This window comes from Nerophis lumbriciformis, linkage group LG25, assembly GCF_033978685.3.
Source record: "Nerophis lumbriciformis linkage group LG25, RoL_Nlum_v2.1, whole genome shotgun sequence".
In the NCBI taxonomy this organism is placed as follows: Eukaryota; Metazoa; Chordata; class Actinopteri; order Syngnathiformes; family Syngnathidae; genus Nerophis; species Nerophis lumbriciformis.
In genome coordinates this window covers 36,496,803-36,507,630 of record NC_084572.2, presented here as the reverse complement: position 1 = coordinate 36,507,630, position 10,828 = coordinate 36,496,803, and the positions used below count along the sequence as shown (strand labels likewise).

Genomic DNA, 10,828 nt, shown 5'->3' with positions numbered 1-10,828 from the left:
ACAGGACACCAACAGGACACTAATCGGACACTGATAGGACACTAATAGGACACTGACAGGACACTAATAGGACACCGACAGGACACTAATAGGATACTGACCAGACACTAATAGGATACCGACAGGACACTAATAGGACACCGACAGGACACTAATAGGACACCGACAGGACACTAATAGGACACTGACAGGACACTAATAGGACATCGACAGGACACTAATAGGATACTGACCAGACACTAATAGGATACTGACCAGACACTAATAGGACACCGACAGGACACTAATAGGACACTGACAGGACACTAATAGGACATCGACAGGACACTAATAGGACGCTGACCAGACACTAATAGGACACCGACCGGACACTAATAAGACACCGACAGGACACTGATAGGACACCGACCGGACACTAATAGGACACCGACAGGACACTAATAGGACACCGACAGGACACTAATCGGACACCAACAGGACACTAATAGTATACCAATAGGACACCAACAGGACACTAATCGGACCCTGACAGGACACTAATAGGACACCAACAGGACACTAATAGTACACCGACAGGACACTAATAGTACACAGATAGGACACCGACAGGACACTAATAGGACACCAACAGGACACTAATAGTACACTGATAGGACACCAACAGGACACTAATTGGACACCGACAGGACACCAACAGGACACTAATCGGACACTGATAGGACACTAATAGGACACTGACAGGACACTAATAGGACACCGACAGGACACTAATAGGATACTGACCAGACACTAATAGGATTCCGACAGGACACTAATAGGACACCGACAGGACACTAATAGGACACCGACAGGACACTAATAGGACACTGACAGGACACTAATAGGACATCGACAGGACACTAATAGGATACTGACCAGACACTAATAGGATACTGACCAGACACTAATAGGACACCGACAGGACACTAATAGGACACTGACAGGACACTAATAGGACATCGACAGGACACTAATAGGACGCTGACCAGACACTAATAGGACACCGACCGGACACTAATAAGACACCGACAGGACACTAATAGGACACAGACAGGACACTAATAGGACACTAATAGGACACAGACAGGACACCGACAGGACACTATTATATCTGCAATATATATACAAATCGCACCCACATCACAGACATGCTGACAACGCTCCAGACAATGGCTTGCGTTTTGTGTACATCCGGTGCGGTTTTCAGTGATCAAAGTCTTTTTACAGTGGTGGAGTTTTCGGTACACCACTTGTCATTAATGTACACATTATAGGTTGTACAAAAGCCAAAAGCAGTGAAGTTGTCACGTTGTGTAAATGGTAAATAAAAAGAGAATACAACAAATCCTTTTCAACTTATATTCAATTGAATAGACTGCAAAGACAAGATATTTCATGTTCACACTGAGAATTTTTTTTTTTTTGTGTGCAAATAATCATTCACTTAGAACTTAGAATGGCAGCAACACATTGCAAAAAAGTTGTCACAGGGGCATTTTTACCACTGTGTTACATGGCCTTTCCTTTTAACAAGACTCAGTAAACGTTTGGGAACTGAGGAGACACATTTTATAAGCTTCTCAGGTGGAATTCTTTCCCATTCTTGCTTGATGTACAGCTTAAGTTGTTCAACAGTCCGGGGTCTCCGTTGTGGTATTTTAGGCTTCATAATGCGCCACACGTTTTCAATGGGAGACAGGTCTGGACTACAGGCAGGCCAGTCTAGTACCTGCACTCTTTTACTATGAAGCCACGTTGATGTAACACGTGGCTTGGCATTGTCTTGCTGAAATAAGCAGGGGCGTCCATGATAACGTTGGATGGAAACATATGTTTCTCCAAAACCTGTGTGTAACTTTCAATATTAATGGTGCCTTCACAGATGTGTACTGTAAGTTACCCATGTCTTGGGCACTAATACACCCCCATACCATCACACATGCTGGATTTTGAACTTTGCTCCTAGAACAATCTGGATGGTTCTTTTCCTCTTTGGTCCGGAGTACACGACGTACACAGTTTCCAAAAACAATTTGAAATGTGTATTCGTCAGACCACAGAACACTTTTCCACTTTGTATCAGTCCATCTTAGATGAGCTCAGGCCCAGCAAAGCCGGCAGCATTTCTGGGTGTTGTTGATAAATGGCTTTGGCTTTGCATAGTAGAGTTTTGCACTTACAGATGTAGTGACCAACTGTAGTTACTGACAGTGGTTTTCTGAAGTGTTCCTGAGCCCATGTGGTGATATCCTTTACACACTGATGTTGCTTTTTGATGCAGTATCGCCTGAGGGATCGAAGGTGCTTAATATCATCGCTTACATGCCGTGATTTCTCCAGATTCTCGTGGTTAGAGTGTCCGCCCTGAGATCGGTAGGTCGTGAGTTCAAACCCCGGCCGAGTCATACCAAAGTCATACAAGTCAAGGGTTGGAATTGGGGGTTGAATCACCAAAATGATTCCCAGGCATGGCCACCACTGCTGCTCACTGCTCCCCTCACCTCCCAGGGGGTGAGGGTGATGTGTCAAATGCAGAGGATAATCTCACCACACCTAGTGTGTGTGTGACAATCATTGGTACTTTAACTTTAATAGTACGGAGCGTAGATGGTGAAATCCCTAAATTCCTTGCAATAGCTGGTTGAGAAATGTTGCTCTTAAACTGTTCAACAATTCGCTCACGCATTTGTTGACAAAGTGGTGACCCTCGCCCCGTCCTTTTTTGTGAATGACTGAGCATTTCATTCTTTTATACCCAATCATGGCGCCCACCTGTTCCCAATGAGCCTGTTCACCTGTGGGATGTTCCAATTAAGTCTTCAACTTTCTCACTCTTTTTTGCCACTTGTGCCAGCTTTTTTGAAACATGTTGCAGGCATCAAATTCCAAATGAGAACAAAGTTTCTCAGTTCGAACATTAAATATCTTGTCTTTGCAGTCTATTTAATTGAATATAGGTTGAAAAGGATTTGCAAATCATTGTATTTAGTTTTTATTTACTTTTTTGTGACAGAGTGATTGGAGCACATACTTGTTGCTCACAAAAAACATTCATGAAGTTTGCTTCTTTTACGAATTTATTATGGCTCTACTGAAAATGTGCTGGGTCAAAAGTATACATACAGCAATGTTAATATTTGCTTACATGTCCCTTGGCAAGTTTACCTGCAATAAGGCGCTTTTGGTAGCCATCCACAAGCTTCTGCTTGAATTTTTGACCACTCCTCTTGACAAAATTGGTGCAGTTCAGCTAAATGTGTTGGTTTTCTGACATGGACTTGTTTCTTCAGCATTGTCCACACGTTTAAGTCAGGACTTTGGGAAGGCCATTCTAAAACCTTCATTCTAGCCTGATTCCTTTACCACTTTTGACGTGTGTTTGGGGTCATTGTCCTGTTGGAACACCCAACTGTGCCCAAGACCCAACCTCCGGGCTGATGATTTTAGCTTGTCCTGAAGAACTTGGAGGTAATCCTCCTTTTTCATTGTCCCATTTACTCTCTGTAAAGAACCAGTTCCATTGGCAGCAAAACAGGCCCAGAGCATAATACTACCACCACCATGCTTGACTGTAGTTATGGTGTTCCTGGGATTATTTTTGCTGGGTATTGTGGCCAAACAGCTACATTTTTTGTTTCATCTGACCACAGAACTTTCCTCCGGAAGGTCTTATCTTTGTCCATGTGATGTCAGATGAAACAAAAATTAAAATCTTCGTTCAATTTGATTCCCATTCTTTATTTTATTTTTATTTTTAGCCGCGACGACTCCAGAATCAATCCTCCATCCAAACTGAGTCTCACAACGTATTATTTGGTATAAAAATTATGATAAAACCTCCTCAAAACCGCTCACAGGCTGCAAAAGTTGCATAAGTACGCACGGACATGGCCTCAAAAAAGTCGATTCTTAAAGATTTTTGACTCGATTGGGAATCGTAATGATTAATGTGATGTGATTCGGGTTTTGTTTTGTCCGGTCTCACGCCTACGGACGATTGAGACCGGGCGATTATCGCTAATTCATGTTTCTGGAACACACATTGAGGATCGGAACCTTCAGCGTCTTCTTACTTGTCAAAATAAAAGTATTTTGTCCCACTAAACAGAGCAGGCGTCACTAATGCCGAGGTCTTTTTAAGCACCAGTTCCATTGGCAGCAAAACAGGCCCAGAGCATAATACTACCACCACCATGCTTGACGGTAGGCATGGTGTTCCTGGGATTATTTTTGCTGGGTATTGTGGCCAAACAGCTCAGTTTTTGTTTCATCTGACCACAGAACTTTCCTCCGGAAGGTCTTATCTTTGTCCATGTGATGTCAGATGAAACAAAAATTCAAATCTTCATTCAATTTGATACCCATTCTTTATTTTATTTTTATTTTTAGCCGCGACGACTCCAGAATCAATCCTCCATCCAAACTGAGTCTCACAACGTATTATTTGGTATAAAAATTATGATAAAACCTCCTCAAAACCGCTCACAGGTTGCAAAAGTTGCATAAGTACGCACGGACATGGCCTCAAAAAACGCGATTCTTAAAGATTTTTGACTCGATTGGGAATCGTAATGATTAATGTGATGTGATTCGGGTTTTTGTTTTGTCCGGTCTCACGCCTACGGATGATTGAGACCGGGCGATTATCGCTAATTCATGTTTCTGGAACACACATTGAGGATCGGAACCTTCAACGTCTTCTTACTTGTCAAAATAAAAATATTTTGTCCCACTAAACAGAGCAGGCGTCACTAATGCCGAGATCTTTTTAAGCACCAGTTCCATTGGCAGCAAAACAGGCCCAGACCATAATACTACCACCACCATGCTTGACGGTAGGTATGGTGTTCCTGGGATTATTTTTGCTGGGTATTGTGGCCAAACAGCTCAATTTTTGTTTCATCTGACCACAGAACTTTCCTCCGGAAGGTCTTATCTTTGTCCATGTGATGTCAGATGAAACAAAAATGTAAATCTTCGTTCAATTTGATTCCCATTCTGTATTTTATTTTTATTTTTAGCCGCGACGACTCCAGAATCAATCCTCCATCCAAACTGAGTCACACAACGTATTATTTGGTATAAAAATTATGATAAAACCTCCTCAAAACCGCTCACAGGTTGCAAAAGTTGCATAAGTACGCACGGACATGGCCTCAAAAAACTCGATTCTTTAAGATTTTTGACTCGATTGGGAATCGTAATGATTAATGTGATGTGATTCGGGTTTTTGTTTTGTCCGGTCTCACGCCTACGGATGATTGAAACCGGGCGATTATCGCTAATTCATGTTTCTGAAACACACATTGAGGATCGGAACCTTCAACGTCTTCTTACTTGTCAAAATAAAAGTATTTTGTCCCACTAAACAGAGCAGGCGTCACTAATGCCGAGATCTTTTTAAGTACCAGTTCCATTGGCAGCAAAACAGGCCCAGAGCATAATACTACCACCACCATGCTTGACGGTAGGTATGGTGTTCCTGGGATTATTTTTGCTGGGTATTGTGGCCAAACAGCTACATTTTTTGTTTCATCTGACCACAGAACTTTCCTCCGGAAGGTCTTATCTTTGTCCATGTGATGTCAGATGAAACAAAAATTAAAATCTTCGTTCAATTTGATTCCCATTCTTTATTTTATTTTTATTTTTAGCCGCGACGACTCCAGAATCAATCCTCCATCCAAACTGAGTCTCACAACGTATTATTTGGTATAAAAATTATGATAAAACCTCCTCAAAACCGCTCACAGGCTGCAAAAGTTGCATAAGTACGCACGGACATGGCCTCAAAAAACTCGATTCTTAAAGATTTTTGACTCGATTGGGAATCGTAATGATTAATGTGTAGTGATTCGGGTTTTGTTTTGTCCGGTCTCACGCCTACGGACGATTGAGACCGGCCGATTATCGTTAATTCATGTTTCTGGAACACACATTGAGGATCGGAACCTTCAACGTCTTCTTACTTGTCAAAATAAAGGTATTTTGTCCCACTAAACAGAGCAGGCGTCACTAATGCCGAGGTCTTTTTAAGCAGCAGTTCCATTGGCAGCAAAACAGGCCCAGAGCATAATACTACCACCACCATGCTTGACGGTAGGTATGGTGTTCCTGGGATTATTTTTGCTGGGTATTGTGGCCAAACAGCTCAGTTTTTGTTTCATCTGACCACAGAACTTTCCTCCAGAAGGTCTTATCTTTGTCCATGTGATGTCAGATGAAACAAAAATGTAAATCTTCGTTCAATTTGATTCCCATTCTGTATTTTATTTTTATTTTTAGCCGCGACGACTCCAGAATCAATCCTCCATCCAAACTGAGTCTCACAACGTATTATTTGGTATAAAAATTATGATAAAACCTCCTCAAAACCGCTCACAGGCTGCAAAAGTTGCATAAGTACGCACGGACATTGCCTCAAAAAAGTCGATTCTTAAAGATTTTTGACTCGATTGGGAATCGTAATGATTAATGTGATATGATTCGGGTTTTTGTTTTGTCCGGTCTCACGCCTACGGACGATTGAGACCGGGCGATTATCGCTAATTCATGTTTCTGGAACACACATTGAGGATCGGAACCTTCAACGTCTTCTTACTTGTCAAAATAAAAGTATTTTGTCCCACTAAACAGAGCAGGCGTCACTAATGCCGAGGTCTTTTTAAGCAGCAGTTCCATTGGCAGCAAAACAGGCCCAGAGCATAATACTACCACCACCATGCTTGACGTTAGGAATGGTGTTCCTGGGATTAAAGGCCTCACCTTTTCTCCTCCAGACATATTGCTGGGTATTTTTGCCAAACAGCTCCATTTTTTGTTTCATCTGACCACAGAACTTTCCCCCAGAAGTTCTTATCTTTGAGCAAACAAGTATGTGCTCCAATCACTCTATCACAAACAAATAAGAGTTGTATAAATGATTGGATATTGTATACGTTCGTGTATTTCTCATGTTCTTCTGTGCTCATGTTTCCAGTGAACGTCTTCCAGTGTTGTGAAGGTGAAGACGAGCACGTTGTTGTGATTGTTGCGAGGGCGTCTTACGCAAGCACACAGTGCACTCTGTGCACTCCGCTGCTAATGGCGGTGAGTCAGCGTCGACGCCCGCGGATGGTCGGGGCGCGGCGGATTGTCACACACACTATATTGCCAGGTCCCCACACCGCGTGTGTGATAGGGACCAAGTGTATGTGGATTGTTGTTAAAAAGTTTGTGTGTGTGCGTGTCATCAGGGTGTGTCGGTGGGCGGGGTAACCTGTTTGTCCGCTTTCTGCCGCTGAAGTCGTCCACCTGTCCTGTGCTGCGACCCACACACACACGCCAGGCTGATGGTGCCTCAGGTCAGTGGACTTTCTCTTCATTTTTCTCGCGTTCCCGTCTGTGCTTTTCCACCTCGATTTTCGCCCAGCTGCACTTTGCGCTGGGCCGTAAAAAAGTTGAACGCGTAACCGCTGCCCGCCGCGCGTCCGGTTTTGTTGTTCCGACAATTGTTTTGTGCATTAAACTAACACTAACAGTACGACAACAGGTGGAAAAGGAAATGAGTGTAGGTCTGTGAGAAATAACCAATTAATTCATGTGATTAATCACAAACAAATTGCATTAAGCATGGATATTAATCAGATTAATCATGCTATTTATTTTGCTCCTTTACCTTTTAAAGCAGTTTTCATTTAGGGCCACATCGCGTCTAACAGTAAATGTTATTACCACACAACTTCCTGTGCATTTTTTTTTTACACATACAATTAAAACCTTTGAGTGTTAGACAGGCCTCCTCTCTTCCTGTTTTTAAATTGCTCTTAAAAACACACTTTTATTCCATGGCCTTTAACAATCTCCATCCTGATATGGCGTCCTATAATGCACCTACTGTCAACCTGTTTCTATGTTTTATTTATTTATTTATTTATTTTTATATCGTGCTCTGTTTGTGTTGTGTTGCGTTTGCTCGTTTCTCTTGTGTTATCTTTTAACCTGCCTATTGTACAGCACTTTGGCTACCCCTGTGGTACATTTTAAATGTGCTTTATAAATAAAGTTGAAAACAAATATTTAGATTTTACGCTAAAAAAAACTGGCAGCTCAGTCGCAAAAATGTTACAGTAAAATATATAGTTTTTTTTACAGCATATTACTGTAAATGGAAAAAAAAAAATTTGGAAGCTCAGTTGACAGAATTTGATGTACAGTAAAATGCTGTAAAAACCAGATTAAATTTCACAATTTACCGTAAAATATATAACCTTTTTAAAATTTTTTTTACAGTGTACAGTTTGATGGATAACTTGCTTTGAAATCATAAGTCAAGCAGATAAAAAATCTCTATTTTTATTCTAACACAAAAGAAAATGGTTTGAGTGTATTATAATATATTTTTGCATTATTAAAAACAATTTAAGTAAAAAAAAAAAAACAGATTAAATTTCACAATTTACCGTGAAATATATAACCTTTTTAAAATTTTTTTTACAGTGTACAGTTTGATGGATAACTTGCTTTGAAATCATAAGTCAAGCAGATAAAAAGTCTCTATTTTTGTTCTAACACAAAAGAAAATGGTTTGAGTGTATTATAATATATTTTTGCATTATTAAAAACAATTTAAGTAAAAAAAAAAAAACAGATTAAATTTCACAATTTACCGTAAAATATATAACCTTTTTAAAAAATTTTTTTACAGTGTACAGTTTGATGGATAACTTGCTTTGAAATCATAAGTCAAGCACATAAAAAGTCTCTATTTTTGTTCTAACACAAAAGAAAATGGTTTGAGTGTATTATAATATATTTTTGCATTATTAAAAACAATTTAAGTAAAAAAAAAAAAAACTGATTAAATTTCACAATTTACCATCAAATATATAACCTTTTAAAAATTTTTTTTACAGTGTACAGTTTGATGGATAACTTGCTTTGAAATCATAAGTCAAGCAGATAAAAAGTCTCTATTTTTGTTCTAACACAAAAGAAAATGGTTTGAGTGTATTATAATATATTTTTGCATTATTAAAAACAATTTAAGTAAAAAAAAAAAAACAGATTAAATTTCACAATTTACCGTAAAATATATAACCTTTTTAAAAAAATTTTTTACAGTGTACAGTTTGATGGATAACTTGCTTTGAAATCATAAGTCAAGCAGATAAAAAGTCTCTATTTTTATTCTAACACAAAAGAAAATGGTTTGAGTGTATGATAATATATTTTTGCATTATTAAAAACAATTTAAGTAAAAAAAAAAAAAACAGATTAAATTTCACAATTTACCGTAAAATATATAACCTTTTTAAAATTTTTTTTACAGTGTACAGTTTGATGGATAACTTGCTTTGAAATCATAAGTCAAGCAGATAAAAAGTCTCTATTTTTGTTCTAACACAAAAGAAAATGGTTTGAGTGTATGATAATATATTTTTGCATTATTAAAAACAATTTAAGTAAAAAAAAAAAAAACAGATTAAATTTCACAATTTACCGTAAAATATATAACCTTTTTAAAAATTTTTTTACAGTGTACAGTTTGATGGATAACTTGCTTTGAAATCATAAGTCAAGCAGATAAAAAGTCTCTATTTTTATTCTAACACAAAAGAAAATGGTTTGAGTGTATTATAATATATTTTTGCATTATTAAAAACAATTTAAGTAAAAAAAAAAAAAACAGATTAAATTTCACAATTTACCGTAAAATATATAACCTTTTTAAAAAAATTTTTTACAGTGTACAATTTGATGGATAACTTGCTTTGAAATCATAAGTCAAGCAGATAAAAACTCTCTATTTTTGTTCTAACACAAAAGAAAATGGTTTGAGTGTATTATAATATATTTTTGCATTATTAAAAACAATTTAAGTAAAAAAAAAAAAAAAACAGATTAAATTTCACAATTTACCGTAAAATATATAACCTTTTTAAAAGATTTTTTTACAGTGTACAGTTTGATGGATAACTTGCTTTGAAATCATAAGTCAAGCAGATAAAAAGTCTCTATTTTTATTCTAACACAAAAGAAAATGGTTTGAGTGTATGATAATATATTTTTGCATTATTAAAAACAATTTAAGTAAAAAAAAAAAAAAAATTCTGTCAAAATGGAAATAACATACATTTATCTAGTATATGTTCTAATATATATTTATTTGGTTATCTATTGTGTGTCATGATTTCATTTCTATTTTAATTTTTTATTATATATTATAACTTTCTATTTTTATTTTTTTATACTTTGTAGCACTTTGAGATTTTAACAAATGTAAAGTGTGTTACTCATTATTTTTATTATTATTATTATTATTTAGTAAGACCAGATAAAGTACTTTATTGACATATTATTTCAAATAAAACGATTTGGCGGGCCAGATTTGCCATGAGTTGGACACGTGTGCTCTAATCTATTCCAACAATGAAAATGCACTGGTGTCCAAATACTTTTATTTTTTTTGATTAAAGTGAAATGTTTAAGTTCATCTACATTATGCAAGCGAGTAATACTCGTGATTAATCGTAATTAATCTAAATTTGATTTAAAAAAATTGTTTTACGGCCCTAATTTTAAGAGTGTTGTCCAAAGCGTGGCCCGCGGCTGGAGTTTTGTTGTATATAGTCAGTAAAATATAACAATAATAAAAATGTAAGAATAAAAGGAAAGAAAGGGCTTAATTTTTTATTTTTAATAACTCAGGAGTGTTCAAATTATTTTACACCAAGGGCTGCAAAGTTTGCACGGGACATATTAAATAAAAAAATAAAAAAACAGACATCATATATATTTAAAGACAATA

At 37.3% G+C, this 10,828-nt stretch overlaps 1 protein-coding gene across 1 annotated transcript in view; it reads left to right on the top strand.

Annotated features, from left to right (window-relative positions):
• Positions 1-7,113: 7,113 nt before the first annotated feature.
• Positions 7,114-10,828, top strand: part of LOC133621895 (uncharacterized) — a 17,659-nt gene continuing 13,944 nt past the window's right edge. The window contains exons 1-2 of the mRNA XM_061984326.2: positions 7,114-7,128; positions 7,275-7,382. The gene's annotated coding sequence lies outside the window, so the exon portion shown is untranslated. The remainder of the gene's footprint in view (positions 7,129-7,274; positions 7,383-10,828) is intronic.